This window comes from Tenebrio molitor, chromosome 9 (genome assembly GCF_963966145.1).
Source record: "Tenebrio molitor chromosome 9, icTenMoli1.1, whole genome shotgun sequence".
NCBI lineage: Eukaryota > Metazoa > Arthropoda > Insecta > Coleoptera > Tenebrionidae > Tenebrio > Tenebrio molitor.
Window position 1 is genome coordinate 15,115,910 of NC_091054.1, and position 21,120 is coordinate 15,137,029.

At 37.7% G+C, this 21,120-nt stretch overlaps 1 protein-coding gene and 2 long non-coding RNA genes across 3 annotated transcripts in view; 2 read left to right on the forward strand and 1 right to left on the reverse strand.

Annotated features, from left to right (window-relative positions):
- Positions 1–21,120, reverse strand: part of LOC138139437 (alpha-tocopherol transfer protein-like) — a 107,213-nt gene that overhangs the window by 84,339 nt on the left and 1,754 nt on the right. The window lies entirely within an intron of this gene.
- On the forward strand, positions 11,695–15,041 carry LOC138138067 (uncharacterized). The gene is made up of 3 exons (XR_011161955.1): positions 11,695–12,040; positions 12,094–12,205; positions 12,257–15,041. It is a non-coding gene; the product is annotated as an uncharacterized lncRNA (long non-coding RNA).
- On the forward strand, positions 15,174–17,573 carry LOC138138069 (uncharacterized). The gene is made up of 5 exons (XR_011161956.1): positions 15,174–15,532; positions 15,613–15,889; positions 15,942–16,150; positions 16,202–16,559; positions 16,622–17,573. It is a non-coding gene; the product is annotated as an uncharacterized lncRNA (long non-coding RNA).

Here is a 21,120-nt window from a genome sequence, read left to right on the forward strand (position 1 = left end):
TGAACAAGAAGCAGCAACTCGTGCTAGTTTCCGTGTGGCTCATTCCATAGCGAAACATGGGAAACCATTTACTAACGGCGAATTAATTAAGGATTGCATTATTGCAGCAGCAAAAGAAATGTGTCCAGAAAAAGCAAATATATTCAAAACATCAATTTGTCAGCAAACACTGTGGCTCGAAGAGTAGAGGATATTGCTGAAAATATACTAAGTCAATTGTCTGACAAAAATCGACACTTAGAGTGGTTCTCTTTGGCCCTGGATTAGTCAGATGTTTCGGACACTGCTCAGGTGTTAGTTTTTATTCGCGGTATAAACAGAAATTATGAAGTGTATGAAGAGCTTCTTGACGTTAACAGTATTCAGGGTACGACCACTGGAGAAGACGTTTTTAAAGGAGTTGAAAATGCTGTTCAGAAAAACAATCTTCAATGGAAAAACTTAAAGAGTATCACTACTGATGGTGACAAAAACATGTGCGGAAAAAATAAAGGTGTTGTTGCTCTCGTATCAAAGGCTGAACTGAACCTCCCACAAATCACCCCCGCATGCGACCCTGACGAAATCGACAGACAAATAGAACAACTCACAATAACAATTAACACCGCGAAAGAACTTGCAATCCAAATAAAAAAACATTCCGAAAAACAAACGTCCGCTCCCACCGCGAATTCTCAATTTAATTAAACTAAAACGTAATCTTTTTCGCTCTCACCTAAGAACCCGAGACCCGGTCACCAGAACCCATATAAACCGACTCAATGCTCAGGTCAGGTGCGACATAAATGAATTCCGTGAAAACCATTGGACAAACACTTACGAAAAACTAACTACCGTGACGGCAAACAATTTTGGGACAAATTTAAATTACTGACAGGACAAAAAAACCCAATCCGCCCACTTCTTAACTCAAAACGGCGCATTCCTAACCACCCCACAAGAACAAGCAGACCTGTTCGCTGACACCCTCCAAAACATCCACACAATACCCCAAAACCCCAATTTCAACCAAACTTTCTTCCACCATTCAGAGATAAGTCGCCCGACCCCCCGATAACAACCTAATACAAGAAATTACACTAGACGAAATACACCTCCACATCAGACAACTCAAAAACACTAAAGCCCCAGGCCCCGATAAAATAAAACCCATCCTCCTTAAACAACTACCCGAACCAGCCTGCCAGGCCCTACTCAACAATCGTTAACAACTGCCTTAACACCTCGTACTTTCCTAAATCCTGGAAAACCACCTCCACCATAATGATCCCCAAACATGGAAAAGACCCACACAATCCTCTCTCATACCGCCCCATGTCCTTACTAAATATAATGGGAAAAATCTTTGAAAAAATTCTGAACAACTGCTTCAAAACTATCCTCGAAACAGACAACATCATCCCCAAACAACAATTCGGTTTTCGACCACAACACTCCATAACAAACCCCATCCTCGAACTCCATACAGACTCAACACGACACGCCAACCTCAAAGAATGCACAATCGCCGTACTCCTGGACATAGAGCGCGCTTTTGATAAGGTTTGGCACGACAGTCTCTTACACAAACTGATTTCCCTACGGTTAAACCCCAGCTTCATTAAACTCATCGACTCCTTCCTTTCAAATCGCACATGCAAAGTCAAAATACGCAACACCCTCTCACACCCTGTAAACATCAAGGCAGGAGTCCCACAAGGCTCCGTGCTCTCCCCCATTCTGTATTTAATTTACTGCACAGATTTTCCCTTTGCAGACCAGCCAAGATCCAAAACGTCGACGTTCCTCCCACTACTCCCCCAACAACTTTGAGGATAAATTTAAATGAACCATATTGTAATGTACTCATATAAAATTAATAAAATGTATTTGAATTTGACCAGCAGAGCTCCAAACTTCGCCCAGCTTTTGTGCCCGGCTCGCCCGGTTTTTGTGGAGAGTGAACATGTGAACATTTCCGAAGGGCCACAAGAAAAAGCCACCCGTCTCGTCCGGACGACACCCACAGAAAACAACTGTTTAATAAAAAAAAACATCCCGGCCCAGTACGCTTCCCAAAAAACCTTCTATGAACTTCTGGTTGCCGAGCTCGGCCTGAAACACGTCTCATTGAAGGTCAACTTCAATAAGACCGCGTTCTTAGAACTCCCAACTGCTCTGGCTTCTAATTTCAGCAACAGGCTGAAAATATCCTGAGAGAGCAAGACGATAACCGTATCACCGATCAACACGAAAAACCACTCCGCGGCCCGAGCCCCCAAAAAGCCCACCTTCTCAGTGGAAATAAAAAACGTCTCCAGCGAGATCACCGCCGAAGACGTCATCCAATACGTCCCCGAACTCCAAATCAAAAAGGCTTGGAGAATTATATCGAGGAAGACCCACAAGCCAACCTCCCTCATCCGGATCGTGACAGATGATGAAGACTCCCTCGACAAGCTGCTGATGGACGGGATCGAACTGTACGGCCACGTACACAAATGCGAGACGCTTCATTTCTGTTCTCTGCGTTCTGTAACATTCGAACTTGATGCAGCGCTTCGCGATTTAGTCCCGATTTTGTAAATACTGTACATAAATGTAAATTAAGAACAAGCAGGTTAAGTTAGTTAAGTTAGGTTAAGCATTTTTTGTCAATAAATTTAGGTTAAGGTCCCATTTTGAACCGGTCGGGGTGTGGTGCTGTCGACGAGGAGGCCTGTCCTATAGTGAGCGCGCGCGGAAAAAAAGGAAACGGTACATCTTTCATTCCCCCCCGAAGGGGGGCGGGCTGCTGAGGCTTTCAGCCTTTTCAGCCACACTGACGGGAAGATTCGGGATGGGTACGGTGAGGATGGGTGCGGAAGGAAGGTGGTAGGTACTGAGAGGTTGATACTGACCCAGCATTCGCCTCATCTGTGATATGAGACATACCACGATGTGATGGTGTGGGGAAACCTCTGAAAAAAACCCACACCTGGTCAGGCGGCACCGGGGTTAGAACCCGGGACCTCCCGAATGTAAAGTGGCGCGCTAGGCGCTTGGCCACAGTACTCGGTGAGCGCGCGCGGCTGTTCCGCTGGCTTTATAGGCCCATGTTTTCTCTCGGCTGCGCCACCAAAGTTTCTGGCCGGACCAATTAAGAGCCGTCCTTGGCGCCTCGGCCTTCAGCCGGGCGCATATAAATATAGGCCCTTTTTTTGTACACCTTATCGTGTTGCTAGTGACTAACTTTTTTTCGTTTTAGACGTTCCTGCTCATGGCCCAATTTCGGACTCCGGCGAAGGGCCAAAGACGGCTGCGCTCTTACAAGTTGCTGACTCCCCAGGATCCAGGATCCCCTATCCCCGATTCCCGAGATCCCGGAACCCCCGTCCCCGAGCTCATCGAGACGCCGCTCCACGTGTTTAAAGGAACGCTGCGACACGGGCTGGACCGATAACTCGAAGAAGTCCTCCAGGGCCCAAAACATGTCGCCACCGACCAACAATTTAAGGGGTGAAAATTGTGATCCAGTGCTTACGTTGAATTTGGGCTATAATGGCATACTGTGCAGTCTCTGGTTGTAATAATAGCCAAAAAAAGACGCAAAACGTTCATTTTTATAGGTTCCCAAAAGACACAATAATATGTGAAGAATGGGTAAAATTTTGCAATAGCAAACGTAATATAAACCCAAAAAACGGTAAATAATTTTTAGTATTTTCAAATTGTAACAATAGTGTTAACTACAAATGAAATACTATTTTTTACAGCTCGTATATGTTTTGAACATTTTTCGGACAATGTTAGTTATAAATCCTTGCAACAAAAACTATTGGTCTATTGCCCTACTAACAGAAGACGCTTACTAACAACAGCCATACCCACTAAAAGAAGCCCTCCAGGTCATTGTCCACCAGTTGCTTGCTTGGCAGTGACTCCAGACAAAAGAGCTACAGAAACCATTCGATCAAAAAAAGTAAAAAAAAATCGTTTTGTACAACAAAATCGGACAAACTGGAACAGGTAAGTAAAGAAAAAACTCATTTTCAAAAACAATTAAGTGTGAGGGATGAAAGCGAAAAAAATGTAACTGGAGTAAAGGGTTTGTTTACTCATGGGCAAATAAAAAGTTTAATTTCGCAAAAAAAGGTGCGGTGGTCAGGAGATGATATTTCTGCGGCAATTTCGTTAAGGAGTGTTAGTCCTAAATGCCGACTCGCAGGGATCGACACCCGAAACCGTCATCAGAGACGATGACGAAGAAAACGGCGAATTCACCGTCGTCGAAGACCGTCGCTCCCGGAAACTGCGAATGCAGGACGGCCAAGAAAGTTCAGACGCCGAAAAAGCAAAGGGCGAGAGAGGCCAACAACAGTTGTGTAAGTAGGTGGCCTACTAAACAGAAAGAAAATCTGTTTCAATTCCGCCAAGACTACCGCAGACGGGATCCGGATCCAGCCAACATCCGTGGACCACTTCAGAGCGATGACGGCGCTTTTCGACCTAAAAAAGCTGCCCTATCACTGGTTAAAGCTGAAATGCGAGAACCCACTAAACATTGTCATCAAAGGTATAGACCGAGGCATGGCCTGCGACGTTGTTAAGGAGGACCTGAAGACGCAAGGAATAACCGCTTCCAAGGTTAGCAGAATGACCCAGAGGCAAAAACCACTGGTCGTCGAGACCAAAGCGGCGTCTACAATCTTACGACGGTGTGCGACTTGCCGGTCCGCTGCGAATCGCTGAAACACCGCAAATCTTCGGGGCATGAATGTACATCTTGGGCCTTGGCCCGACTTATCTGCCGTAACGACTAAAAGTCCTAGAAGATTGCTACCTACCGGTTAACGTATACACGTTGCCACTAAGAGTCCGTTCCCGTGGGAGGGCACCGGCTAGGCCGATGGGCTTCCCTCCCCCCTTAGTCCCACACATAAATTGCGAACCGCGACGCCCGTTACCCACGGAGCGGTGGGATTGGGTAGTCTGCCGGAACGCTTTATGGGTAAACAGATTGTGGTCTGCCATTTACCCGTACCACACTTGGGGGCTAGACCGCAGTCTCCCCCGTCCTCATCTTGCCCGAAGGCAAGAAAGACGTTACACCGCGCATCGGTCCCCGAAACGGGGACCCTTGCAGTGTCTCACGCGCATCGGTCCCCCGAAGGGGACCCTCACGTCATCCGCTCGCAAACCATTCTCTCTTCAAAAATTCAGACCTTTACACGAGATTGATGAACTAGCTTATAAGTTATCCAGCACCTTAATGGTTGGCTTCAAAAATCACGGAAACTTGACTCTTCGTCAAAAAAATTTTAATGTTATTGTTGGAATATTCAAGCGATTCAACGATTCTGCGTTCTGCGCACCCCGGCGCGCATACACCGTGACTCCATCACAATACGTTGTACTGAATACCTACACATTTTATTTTAATAAACTTTATCTCGTTACGCTTTACACGTTGTGTAGTTATTTTCTGGAGCCACACACGTTGGTTCCGAATCAACCACAACCAACAGTTATTTTAAGTAAATCACGTGTAACTATTGAACGTGCTTACGCTTTGTTGAAGGGCAGATTTCGAAGACTCAAAAAAAATTTTTTTTAAATGCGTCGGTATGATTTTATACTTTTCGATACTGTTTGCCGTATAATTTGATTAATATTTGGACATTGCAAATTATAAGGTAAATCGATGTTGCCAAATGTAAATTAAAAAAAAATAAATAAATAAAACGAGGGTTTCGAAAACCTTGTAAAAGAAGGAAAACAGTTTATTTTTTATGGAACATGTCAGTTATGTCCGTAGGCCCATCTTAAAATAATGTGAATGCACATACACACATAGAATGCTTAGATACGAGTACATGGGGACGTATCACGACACCCTTATTAAATTTAATCATGATTCATGACTCTAATTATCTTGGTGACGAATTCATCTCTTTCTCGCAATTGCGTAAATCTATATCGTTTTTGTTTACTTTAATCACAATTTTAGTTATTGGCAACTTTAGTAACGGTGTCGTGATACGGCCCATTATCTCTTTCTTCCAGCTTTTGCAACTCTTATCTTTTGGAGACATACAAAAACGGAATATTTTTAAAGGATTTATTTATTTTATTATTCAGTATAGCATATTTTATCATATTCTGTAAAGTTTTGGCGGCAGTTTTGGAAGACCTGTACATACTTTTCCTTTATTTCACTTTTTTATTCCAGAAAAGTTTTTTTATTCTGAATCTAATGTAAGAAGTTCTGCATTAACCGGCAACCCCCAAATTTCTGGTTTTACTATCTGCAATGAAGAAATCACCCTATATGTTTGTGACAATTGTGGAGAACGTTTCCAAAATAGGACTGCTATTTTATCACATAACAAGTGGAAACATGAAAAAACATCTAGTTTCGAATGCAGTGTGTGTAAAAAGACATTTACTAGAAAATATCATTTGAAGAGACATGAAAATAATTGCCATAATAAGGATCAGGATAAAAGTAAAAATCAAATCAATTGTTTTTTTTTGTGACTTTAGTGCGTCAACTAAAGCAGATGTACTTCGACATTACGAGGTGAGTCATGAAGTGGATATTTCCAAAAAAACGTTGAACTTTAATTCAACTGAAGAGTTTAATGCTTGGAAAGAAAATTTTGAAAAGCTTACAAAGTCACATTTCATAAAAACAACTCGCAGTCGACATGCAGCAAGACGTGGTATAGATATTACAACATATATTTGTCACCGAGACGGTTACTTTCGTTCAAAAAGCAAAGGTTTTAGACACACTAAATTAGTTGGCTCAAACAAAATAAATGCTCATTGTCCAGCAAATATTGTACTTCATGCAAAAGACCAGAATATTGTGGTGGATTATATGGAGACTCATGTTGGACATGAATTAGATTTAGGTCATTTAAATATTAGCGAATCCGATAAAGCAAATATAGCTCAAAAACTTGCGTTAAAAATTCCATTTGAAGAAATTTTGAACGTCGTCAACAATAAACTGGATCGAATTCATCTAATAACTAGGAAGGATTTATGGAATATCGCGGATTCATATAATTTAAACAACGAAGCAATTTTGAACAAAAATGATTATATAAGTGTCGAAGCTTGGGTGACAAATATGCAAACATCTTCTAATTTAATTCGATTTTATAAACCCCAAGGGGTACTGTTAGAATATTTTCCGGAACTTAAAAAGGAGGATTTCTTTTTAGTTATTATGAATGAAGCCCAAAAAGAGATACTGCAGAAATTTGGCAATGATTGTGTGTGCATTGACGGTACACATGGTCTTAATGCTTATGATTTTCATATATTATACAACTAGAGGATTGAAAATTCTCGATTATACGAGACGTGTTGCCCGGAAACATCACAAGATCGTAGATCTACGATCTCGTGATGTTTCCGGCAACACGTCGAGTAATCGAGAATTTTCCATCCTCGAGTTGTATACGGGTAGACTATATCATGAATAAAATAAATAAAGAAATAAATAAACAGGTTCCTGAAACCGACTGGGCGCATTCAGTAGCAGAGCAATTTAATGTGACGGTTAGCGCAAAAAATTTTGTATGTTAAGGCGGCGAGCGAAAATACAAAGGTTGGTATATTCGAATATACAAAGGTTCGTATATTCGAAATCGCCCTGGTTACTACAATAACCGCTGTAATACATGGTAACTAAAGAAAATCAAAGATTCTTATCTTTATACCGGGACATTTTTTTAACACTGAACATAGTCCATACTAATTCCCTATGTTCAATTTTAAAAAACACAGATCAATGAATTGTGAGTTGCTATGCAACCAATTATACACGACCTACAAAAATGGTCGAAATTTTGCAATAATGTTAAAATTTGTTCCGATTGATGAAATTGGTCTATCATGTGTTGTATTGGAAATGTTACGCACATTTCTAGTGGTCTAATTAGCATGAAATAAGAGCATTATGTGTACTTTTTTCGTCAAACAACTTGACCATTTTGTTAAACTGTCAAGTACTTATTTTTGTTACCTTGGTTACGTGATTACATACATGCATTGACCTGTGTTTTTTAAAACTGAACATAGGGAATAAGTATGGGCTATGTTCAGTATTAAAAAAATGTCCCGGTATATATAAAACAAAGTCGGGTTAGTTACGCTATTTATAACTCAAGAACGGCTGGACAGATTTTTATGATCTTTATATTGTTGGATTTGTCTTCGCCCCGATTAGCAGAATAACTATTAAAACATCGAATAACTAACGAAAAAAAAATTATGAAGAAAATTCATTTTGAAAGGTTATGTCATCTGTCACAATCTGTCATTGTGCGCGCATCGACAATTTGAACTTAATTGAGATTTAACGTCAGCTGAGTTTTAACACCAATTGTGATCAATGGTGATCAACAACACCTACTTTTGCATTGTACAGGGTGCGACAACATAACTTCCTTTTTTGAAATGCGCGCTATTCAGACTGTAGGGGTCGTAATGGGACGAGAGTGGTCTCATTCGGAAGCCATGGTTTTCAAGATTTGTTCCCTACCCTGCCATCATGCGTTGGAAGAGTGGTAAGCCTGCGTTTGCCGTCGAGGTCTACTTTTCAAACTGATTTTTTGTGATCGCAACCCTTCCGTAATTGCTTCAATGTTGGGTCGTGTCCCGAACCAGAAATCAATTGTTACATGGGTCACTACGTTCAGACCATGATTTCAGACAAACCGGGAGTGCGACAAGACGAAGAACTGTAGTCTCACCTCAATAAGGGGCAATTTGTAGTAGAGAGCCCGCTCGCCGGATTTGTCCCCTTGCAATTTTGTTTGTTTTTTTTTTTAATCTCGCGTTTATATCAACCATCAAAGGACCCTACAAGGCCAACATCCGTACAGGAACATACCCGCTGCTATGTCATGGCTAACACTCGAAATGGGCTTATTCACTTATTCAGTGTATCGCACCTGTATCTACCTAACTAATTATGCATTTAAGTAGTCAACTGTCTGTAATTATTTAAATGCTACCCCAAGTAATGCTACGTCTCGGGGGAAGTTGTTTTAGGGTTGAACATTTATTGCTGTGCGGCATACCTAACCTCGAAACTATCAAACAAAAACAAATGAACAGTGCGTCCAAACCATGAAACCAACAAAGCAGTGGAACAAAATCTTCATCTACAAAATGTTTCCAACAAACACGCATATGCTTAGTAATTCTCTTTCCAATTTTTAATTTAATTTTCCATATTTTCTTCCCGTCAGATGTTGACTGCATCCCAACCAAACTCATTAAAATAGTCCGTTTATGGTGATTGTTAATTCCGGATTATTTTTATACAGTGAATTTTTTTATCAATGAACCATAGAGATTTACAAGTATAAACTTTATTTCGTGTCAATGGTGTTTCTATTGCTAATTTCAAAATTATTTTTCCGACATGAAATAAAGTTTACACCATGTCAATCCCTATGGTTCATTGATAAAAAATTCACTGCATAGTTAGTTACAACTCGGGACACAGCAATTTGCTCTACTACTCATTATACTCTGACTTCTTGCAAATGAATTTACCGAAAAAACTTAATTTTTCAGAACTCAATGAATTGTCATAAATTCATGGGAGTTTTCCTTTTGATTATTCATTTTATCTTAATAAAAAAACTTCATTCAATTCAGCTAATAAGTTAACACAACATTTATTGATTCTGAGGCGGTACGAAGTTCGCCGGGTCAGCTAGTTGGTTTATAAAGTAATGAATGATATAGTCAGTTATATACTGTTATGGTTTTGGACGATGCAAGGCAAGGCTTTCCTTGTTCTTTTTTATTTTCAAATAGAGGAGATATTGTCGCTATGAAAATATATTTCACAACAATAAAAAATTGTTTTCATGATAGCTTCATTAAGCCTAAGACTTTTATGTCTGACATGGACGATACATTTTATAATGCATGGACTGGTGTGATAGGGCCCGTTGAAAATCGCTTATTTTGCAGCTGGCACGTGGATAGGGCATGGCGAAAAAATTTAGGCAAAATAAAAAGCAAAGAGAAACAGGCTATTATTTACAAAAAAATAAAAATAATCATGCATGAAACAGATTTAGCAACATTTAACGCTATGATTAATAATTTATTAATTGAGTTACGTTCAGATCCCGAATGTCTGGAATTTTTTGGATACTTTGAGGCATATGCAAAAAAAAGTACAACATGGGCCTATTGTTACCGCAAGCAGTGCGGAATAAACACTAACATGAATTTGGAAAATATGCATAAGGTCTTAAAACATATTTATTTTTGTGGTAAGAAAGTGAAGAAAATGGACAAGGCCATTATTGTTTTAATGAAGTTCATACGAGACAAATTGTTTGATAGATTGATAGTACCTACTACATAAAGGAAAAATTTCAACAAAGTTAGCTTCTATAAGGAACATTCACAAAAAGTCAGTTGGGGTTAACAATACAATAATAGAGGAAGGTGATTTCTGGAATGTATCTGCTACTAAATGCAATGATATTTATAAAGTTGAAGCAACAGAAATTAGTTGTACTTGCAATTTACGTTGTCAGGTTTGTGACGCATGCATTCATGATTACACGTGCACCTGTATAGACTTTTCTATCAGATGGCACATGTGCAAGCACATTCATCTAGTTTGCATGTTTTTAAAAAATAAAACTCCAACCAATCAAAATTGTGCCGAAAGGCATCTTGAGGAAGCAACTTGCGTTGAAATGAATAATTCAACCGAAGTTATCCCTAATATTGCTGGCACTAATACAGAAGAAAGTGCAATTTTAAGTGTAGTGGGTAAAATCAGGCAACACTTTTCAAAAAAGAAAGCAACATATGTTGGATAAGATCCTGCAAGTGGGTAACACCGTCGAAAATGAAGAACAGTTGGAAGCAGTTTTAAAACAAGTTGCCCCTCTGGAAAGTATCATAAATGCACTTTCAAAAAAAGACATTCCTCTTCCAAAAACATTGCAAGAGCCATCCAACAAGAAGATTGAGACCCAAAAGAGATTTTCTTCAACAAAAAAGAAAAATAAAGGAAAGCAAAAGAAATATTCAAACCCTTTAAATACAGAAAAGACCGTATTGGCTCTAGAAATGATGGGAAATTGGCAGCAAAGCAATACGTAAAATGAAATGCATTTATTTGTTAAAGAAAATAGTTGTTTATTATTTAAATAAATATATACGTTTACTTGTAGTTTTTTCTTTATTTTTAATTTATCATAAGTTAACTTTCAAAAATAAGTAAAGTGCATTCATTGAATCGAGAATGTTTGTACTCGTATAATAATCTATTTAAATCAAAATAACAAAACAGTAATAAAACATAATAAGTAACAACAACAATAAGACAAATGCACATAATGTACGGTGCGATCAATTAAAAAATAAATCGAGTCGGCGTGTTACCTATGACAACCCATGCTATAGCATAGGCTCCAAAGCAAACTCGATTTATTTTTTAAATGATCGCTCGGTATAATATTCCATTTACGGGACTCAAATCTTCAAGTGATAGTAAGCAAGGGTATGCCGGACACTATGAAATAAATACTTATTTAGCTTTAAATATACCGCCAACTGTATAAGTAGAAGGGATTGGGTTGCCCCGTGGACTGGCCGCAGACGCTTGTCTTCAAGACAGCCACGCCAACGCGCATGCGCTATTGAGCGAGCTAGCGTTGAACCAACACCCCAGATGGCGAAAAAGAAGGCAGTCTGTGACGTCAGCACAAGTAGTCATAACAGCGTGCGCAGAACATTGAGTAAAGCTGGCAAAGCAAATGAGCAAAACGGTGATCTCGTGGTGATTTTAAACCCAAGCGGTGATTTAATAAAGTTCATCTTCACTTATATGTGATTTATATCTTCATATATCATGCCGTTTCGGTGTTGTGCGCCCAACTGTAGGGGAAATTACCCTGGCGGCCCTAAAGTTAGCCTCTTTAATTTTCCAAAAGACAAAGACCTGAAGGCCCGATGGGTGCAAGCGATTAAAAGGCAAGGAGAAAATGGTAAAAGTTTTGTCCCAACTGCATCTTCAAAGGTAAGAACAAATTTTTTTGTGTAACATATCGTGAGTTAAATACACACTTACAGGTGTGTGAACTGCATTTTCATGAGCAGGACATTCTTCGGTTCACAACCATGCATGACGAAAAAACAGGAACGATTTTGAAGGCTCCCCTTAAATATCCTCGACCTGCACCTGGTATTTTTTTAGTGTTATATAAGTATTTAGTTTAAATAAAAAAATCTTTAGGTGCTGTGCCTGTTCACGTCCTCAATAGCCCATCATCATCGGCTGTGCAGAACGACCCGCCTCGAAGAGAGGCTCCCAGTACGAAAAGGGCTCGTTTAGATTCTGAAAATCTCAGCAATGCTATTGCTGCAAGCTTGGAAACACATATAAATTATGAGCAAGCGAAATCTTTCCAATGTTTTAATGAATTAAAAATGAAGCTGAAAAATCATGCGGTCAAATTAGGTTGGTCGGTAATTGTAAAAGAGTCATGTACTGTTATACTTTTACTTAAAGATGATCCTAATCCTACAATAGTATGTTGTGTAAAAATAACCAGCGATTTGAATGTTCTTGTTTACCACAATAATGTACAAATTAAGTTTGTTCGTGGAAAAAGCATTCCCAAGAAGGTAAATAATTTAAATGAAATTGATAATTTAATTGAAAGTTGTCATGAACAATTTTTCAACAAAGAATTTAGTCAGAAAAGCTCAGCGCAGGAACTAATTTTAATTATTTTGACGTACTTAGATCTATTGAGAGAACATTTACCACATGATGAAAGCAATATTAACTTTTTTAAGCAGCAAATTTCTTTTCTAAACATATGCAAAAATCAAACGCGTTATTCAGCGGATTTTTTAGTGTTTTGTAGTTTATTTCGCTCAATTTCTCCTCATGCATATAATTTTTTTAGAAATTCTGATTACTTGCGACTTCCTTGTCGTTCTGTTATCAAGTCATATACAAACACTTTGCAAACTAATCCTGTTATTGAACAAAACAATTTGTTGCGATATATCACTTCCAAATTTAATATTTTGAATGCAGAAGATAAAAGTGTAATTTTGCTTATGGATGAAGTTCATCTAAAACCTGACTTAGACTATAAAGGGGGCGAAATTGTTGGAGCTGCTTTTGATGGTACAGAAAATGCTTCAAGCGCATTTGTCTTTATGATTAATAGTCTGAAATCTCTATATAAAGACGTTGTCCACATTTTACCTGTAAGAAAAATTAATGCAAACATTTTACATTCATTTTTGAAAGCAATTATCATAGGTTTAGAAAATATTGGCTTTGAAGTGATGGGAGTAGTAACTGATAATCATTCTATAAACAGGAAATGTATGTCTTTGTTTTCTGATCCTCCTCAACTTATAAATGTATATCCGCATCCAAACGACAGCACTAAACCCATGTTTTTTTGGTTTGATTCAGTTCACATTATTAAGTGCATAAGAAATAATTGGATCAATGAGAAAAATCAAGAAATGATTTGTCCTGATTTTGCAGATCACACTCAACAATTAATTGCATCTTTTAGTGCTCTGAAAGAGATGCATGCACTTGAAAAAAACAGCCTCATAAAATATGGATTTGGTTTAACCCTTAAAGCACTCTATCCAACATCCATCGAGCGACAAAATGTCAAATTAGCGTTGAAAGTTTTTAACTCTAATAATGTGGCGGCATTATCAGAATTAGGGCCAAAAAAAAATTTTACATCTTGGAAGGATACAAGTGCTTTTATAGAAATTATATGTAAATGGTGGGATATTGTAAATGTTAAAACCCCATTTAAAGGCGTAAGGCTCCGGAATCCTTTTCAAGAACCGATTACTGCTGACTCACACAATATTTTAGAATTTTTGAACACTTTTTTAAGTTGGTTGCAGAGTTGGAATAGTTTAATATTGCCTGCTAAAAATCGTGGTAAATTAACGTCAGAAACCTTCTGCGCTCTCAAATTTACCACAGAGGGTTTAATAAAATTTTCTGATTATTGGATTAGAGAAAAGGGAAATGCTTATTTTCTTCCGGGTAAAATTCAGACCGACAATTTGGAAGACCGCTTTGGAAAATACAGGCAGTTGGCAGGAGCTCAATATCATGTGTCTCTGAGGCAAATATTTGAATCAGAAGCAAAACTCCGAATGCAGAGCGTGTTGCCTTTAATTTTAAAGTCTTCGATTTACGGTTCCATAAATTTAGACCCTGGAAAGTTGAAAGAAATAATTGCTGATGTACTAAATATTCCAGACTCTGATGTCCTCGACTACGACATTGATTTTGATTTGCCGCCAAAAATTGTTGAAATAACAGTTGATGATGATGATATTGAATCCATACATATGTGGCCAATAATAACGTTCATAGCTGGTTATTGTTCATTTGCATGCAATAAAAAAATAAAATGTCAGTACTGTGAAACGTTTTTCGTTTCTAAGAAAGATGATCTTGTTTTTGAGGAAAGTAATGAAATACCAACGTCTTTCATTACTGCCAAAAATAGAGGGGGTTTACAATATCCCAGTTACGATGTAGTACGCTGCTTTTCAATAATTTATATTATTGTAACAAAATTAATATCGGGGGAATATGAAAAAGATTTTTTGGCTTTAAACCAGCATAAGAACGTAATAGCAAAGCTGGGTTTACCCATTTTGGAAAATCAGGATATTTTTCTTGGACATCAATGTTCTAAACATAATAAAACTCTAATATTTAAGCATATAGTAAGTTGTAGTGTAAATACTCTTTTAAATAATTATGTTCGAAACAAAAATGATGTTATTGTAAGAAAAAATATGCCTCAATGTAAAAGAGTCAAACCTACTTAATGTATGGACTATCTCAATAAAAATTTGTTGCAAACACCGTTCTTAACACTAGCCTAAAATACAAGTGATGCGTTCTTTTATTCTTGACCATAATTTTGCTTATGGGCCCTTTTTCGGTCAACACCTTAATTGTTATTATGTTTAATCAATATATGAAGTAATAAACTATTTTTCAAGTTTGGCGTTTGTTCGATGATTTGAACTAACCCGCTCAGTCTGCCTTGCCTATATGCGCTAAACGACATCATGACTACTCGTGATGACTCATACTTCACGTCATCAGGCCTTGATTTTCGGTGGTGTTGGTTGAACTGTCACATCAGCTGATTTGATTATGTAGTTGCGACTTCGAGCGCATGCGCAAGCTTCCAAAGCCTAAGCGTGGCTTTGAAAAATAGAAATATTTCCTATTCTAGCAAAGTCCGAGCCACGCCGCGGCGTTTTTTAAAAACTGTGCTCCCATTGGTCGAGTGGCTTCGAAGCCAAGCGAGCCACGCTTGTAAAGCCACCATGAAAACGACCCTTTAATGAAAATGCCGAAAAAAAAAGTGATCTCGTGAGTAAAGTAAGGCTATGGCTGAACAAATTTGGCCACAGTTTAGAAACTGGATCGTACGAAATATTTAGTGAAAAAGATGAAACGTTGTTTTGCAGATCTTGTGTGAAAAGTGTAAGTATAAATTTATATTAGGTGCATGTTTGTTTAAGATAATTTTTCTATTAAATATTAAAATTTATTGTATATTCCAGTTCAGCTGTAAAAAAAGTACAGCAGCATGAAAAGACAGATTTACATCAACGTCGTATTAAGGATCGTTTGAAACAAAATCTTATTAATACAACGAATTCAAATAATAGAAATGATTCATTTAACCAGGATCTTTGCAATGCTTTTGTTGCTGCAAATATACCATGGAACAAAGTGAATTCTGCCCCACTGAAAAACTTTTTAACAAAATACTGTAATCGGAACATACCAAATGAAAGTACACTACGTAAAAATTATATGCTTCCCTGCTACAATGAGGTACGTGAATTATTTGCTAATGTTACATTGCAATTTAACAAAATAATTTTAGATTATAAGCAACATTAGAAAATCAATAGGTGAAAGTGACATATGTATAATTGTTGACGAAACCACTGATATTACTGGTCGATATAAGGCCAACATTGTAGTCAGCAAACTGACCTCCTATGAAGCAGGTCATCCATATTTGTTGGCATCGAAAAGTTTGGAAAAAAACAAACCATTTAACCGTCACTCGGTTTATTAATGAATCACTAGGTAACACAAGATAATCATTTTTGTTTTAGAGGTAATTTTTTTATATTGCAGGTATTTTATGGCCTAATGGCATTCAATACCATAAAGTGAAACTACTATTAACAGACGGTGCCGCATACATGTTAAAAACTGGCACAAACCTAAAGATTTTTTACAGTGAATTAATCCATGTAACATGTTTGGCACACGCATTAAATTTGGTGTGTGAGACTATTAGATCCAAATACAAAAATGTAAATATTATAATATCTAGTGTGAAAAATTTTTTTTAAAAGCACCTTTCATGATACAAGCTTACAAGGATCGAATGCCAAATGTTCCTTTACCCCCAGAACCAGTTTTAACTCGGTGAGGAACTTGGTTGGATGCTGCTATTTTTTATGCTGATAATTTTGAAAGCATAAAAAATGTAAGTGCATTTTTTTTTTTGTTCAGCCAATAGTACCATTGTAGAATTTGTTTTACTTTTAGGTCGTTATGGATTTTCCACCTAACCAATCTGATTCAATAAAAAAAGACATTTGCAGAAAAAGTAATACAATAAATGAACTGCGTTGTATAAAGGCCCATTTTGCAATATGTATTACCATTGGGCATAATAAAGGTAGAAGAAACAGGCTTACCGCTCACAGAATCATTAAAAATCGTGCAAAATGTGAAACAATCATTAGAATCTGCAGCGGGGAATGTTGCTGAAGCTGCTTTTGAAAAATTGCAGGGTACTCTTGCTAAAAACCCTGGATATGAAAAAATATGTATTACAAATTTATAATTTACTAAATGGAAGTTCCCTAGATTCTGACATTGATTGCACTGTTTTTAAGTATTGTCCCATCACAAGTTGTGATGTAGAAAGATCATTTTCTGTTTTAAAAAATGTTCTAACCGAAAGGCGGACCAATTTCACAGTTGAAAATCTCGAAAATTATTTAGTGTGCTATGCAAATGCACAATACCAGTTGTAGTTAAATTTTATGTGCAATATCGTCATCAATATTATCCGCAATCATCATATTCTTATTACACTTATTTTAAATAAACTAGGCAAAAATGAATAGGGAATTTTTCATTTTTTGAATTTTTTATAAATACCGTTTAAAATTTGTAATGAAATGTGTTACAATTATATTAATATACACATTAAATGTAATGTTTCAAGTACTTGTAACATTTCAGATTTATCTTGTGTTTAAGAATATGTGGGAGGATTGGGGCAATTATTTTGATTTCCAAGAAAAATTGTGGAATTCCCTATTCATTTTTGCCTAGTTTATTACTTACTACATATATTTATATTGTTCAATCCTATATTTTTGGTTTTACTCATTTTTAGGTTTGATGTGTTTCTATTTTACCAAAGTGTATTATGTGCAATTTTCTAGAAAATTTTTGTAAATAAAAAACGAAGTAATTTGCGGTTTTACTGATTTTTTTATTGAAAGTCCTGTTTTAGGATTTGTCCTATTTTTAGATCCTATTTTTGGTTTTTTCACATCTATTTTAGGATCCAATTCCCAACTTTTAAGGTCCTAAAAATCCGGTCTTTAAATTGATACAATTGTATCATTTCTGAGAGAAGAAACAACGCGTTACGCTCTGTTTAAAAATTGTCAGGGTCCGAAAGTCTCTGTTGGTGAGATAAAATGTTTCTTCGGAATTCTCATCTTGACAGCATATAATGAATTGCCGGGAAAGAGGTACAATTGGGAAACCGAAAACGATATGCGAAACAAGCTGGTTTACAACTGAATGAGGCGGAATCGATTTTTGGAAATATGCCGTTTTCTTCATTGCGCTGATAATACGAAGCCTGATTCACAGGACAAAATTTGGGAACTTAGGCCCCTAATGGACAGAGTAAAGAACAATTGCCTGAAATGTTTTGTCCCTGAAGAAAATTTGTGCTACAACGACTGTATGGTGAAATATTTCGAAAGGCACAGGTGCAAGCAATACATACGTGGAAAACCCATACGCTTTGGGTATAAAATCTGGTCCCTCAACGCTCCATCTGCGTACTTAGTAAATTTCGAAAAGTACCAGGGGAACAACCCAAGACGTTCTCTTGAGTATGAGAAGAATTTTGGGAAATCGGCCGCCCCTTTAGTAGCAATGCTGGAAGAACTGAAGGAAGCAAAAGGTTTTCATCCACACATAAGCTTAGATTATAGTGACCGGAACGCTTCCGTATCCCGAACCGTGCCCTTCCCCGCAATCGCAACGTCCCCGCAAAAATGCGTTGCTAGTTATAGTGACCCGTAACGTTGCCGTACCCCTAAGGTATTGACAGATTTCATGTTAAATATTGTAGGTTATGCTATTCCAATTCGTATTTTGTTGAGAAGCCAGAGAGATCCCAGAAGACATAAAGTAATATTAATAATAATTTATGTAATACCTATTTAATACCAGTAAATATTTGACAGATTTAGCAAAGCAAATAAAAATGTTGGGAAGTGAAAAACTTCCAGGAACAGATATAGAATTGCCGTATGTCATTGTTGCTGCGTTCCCACTAAAATGTTATATTCAGTAGATAGGGTCCTTCCTATTTCGTCCCATGCCTGTTCTCGCATAAAGTCCATTCAAAAAACATTTGGACTGTCAAAATCAAAATTGCAGTTGTTAGGTTGGTTAAATCACTAGTTATTTTCATATTGCCCGGTTGATATCTATTATTTTTTTGATTTTTCAAACTATTCATTTGTTTAAATAGACATTGTCAAATAAATTGCAAAATTATTTAAGTGCATTTTGTAAAAAGTTTAAAATGGAAAGTTCAAACGAACTGTGGTGGTTCTATTGGCGCGAGAGAAAAGGGCCATAACAAATTATTATATTATAAAGCCATCCCTTCAACAAAAAACGTTTCTGATTTTAACCCAACTGTGGAGAAACAACATCTTCCATTGTGGAAATGAAAACCTAATTAAAGCTGATTGGATCCCTAAATCCTAGAGAGTAATCCATTTTTGACACGAGAGTGTCTAAATTAGGTACAAAATATAGTTTAGTTTAGTGATATAAGTGTTAAAAGTAAGATTTTATTTTGAGAGAAGGCAAGATTTCGGAACGAGCGCAACTAGATTAATCAATGTGCCCAGGTTTGGTTGTTCTATAAAAGTTAAAAAAAAAAAACGTAAATAATATAAGATAATAGATTCTAACAATATTGCCACAATTTTACCACGACTCATGTTAAATTAAAGTAACCTGCTTTTTTAGTTATTTGTTATAGCCACAAATATACCTCGTGGCAATAAAATAATTTTTTGGTTCAACACTGTCAGAATTTGAGAATTTTCTCCTTTGTGAATGGATTTTGATAAATGTCACAACTTGTCAAAACGAAACGTCAAGCTAATTTTAAAGATTTTTAGCGATTTGGAGCTTTTAAGAGGCTCGTCGAACCAAAAAACGTTGTATTCAACTCGTTCGTGTGTAAATTGGGCCTTTTTTGGCACTCGTGGGCCTTTAAAACGCTCGTTACACTCGCGTTTTAAAATGGTCCACTCGTGCCAAAAAAGGCCCAATTTACGCACGAACTCATTAAATAAACTACTATTTTTGTTCGACACTCTCAGAATTTGAGAATTTTCTCCTGTGTGAACGGATTTTGATAAATTTGACAACTTGTCAAAACGAAATGTCAAGCTAATTTTAAAGATTTTTAGCGATATGGGACCTTTAAGGGGCTCGTCGAACAAAAAAACGTTGTATTAAACTCGTTCTTGTGTAATTTTGGCTTTTTATGGCACTCGTGGACCTTTAAAACTCTCGTTTCACTCGAGTTTTAAACTGGTCCACTCATGCCAAAAAAAACCAAAATTACACACGAACTCGTTAAATAAATAACTAATAGGTTACTGGTTACTAGGTAAGAAATTTTGACGGGAATTTCCGATGTCAAACAGTTTACCCTTTGTTTCTTTAACAACTGTCGGGCTGTGGGCTGTGCTGTCGGCACCATAGGACAGATTACTCATTAGATGCCATAGGCACTGCCACTCCACTCTCACATTCTGCATTCTGATTGGCTATTTGTTACAGCTCAAGGCCATTTTCGTAGGTACCCATCCCATATAAGATAAATGTTGGCGAACTTTCATACGGTAACAATACGATGCGGCACGGTCTGCGGCCACTATAATAGCTTTCACTGCCTGGCACAGAGTTTAACTTTACGGTACGGAAAGCGGATCCGGCTACGGTTCTGTTATGTTCACTATAATCCAGGCTATACTCTTTTTCGACAATCTTTTCACGGGATTGTCGTTGATAAAATACCTTCGGGACAACGGCGTTCAAGGAACAGGCACTCTACGCGAAAATCGCATTCAATCCTACCCTATTGCAACCAAAAGTCGATGGACAAAAAACCGCGAGGCTCCTACGAATCCGTTATTGACAGAACTGACGGCATTAGTATTGTTCGGTGGGTGGATAATAGCACTGTTACGGCAGCCTCTTCTTGTTTTGGGGTAGAACCAATCACAAATGTTCGACGCTACTCACAAGCTGAGAAACAACATATTCAAGTTCCACGGCCAAATATTATAGGCAAATATAGCCAATCTATGGGGGGGAATGACCAAATGGATGAAAACACATCCCAGTACCGAATTGCCGTAAAGGGGAAAAAATGGTGGTGGTGCCTGTTCACATGGATCATAGATGTATGCGCCCATAATGCATGGCAGTGCCACAGGAAGTCTGGAGGCACTTTTTCACAGTTGGAGTTTAGGCATTGCATAGCTCAAGCATACTTGAAGACCTATGGAACTCCTCCAAAGGGAGCAGGAAGACCATCAACATCATCGTCATCAGTAAGCCTCAATCGAGTTTCGGATGAGTTACGGTACGACTCCGTTGACCACCTTGTGGTCTCAATCCCGCACAACAAGCGAAGATGTTGCGCAGGTGAGGGTTGCAGTTCACATGTAAGAACGATGTGTAAGAAATGCGATGTT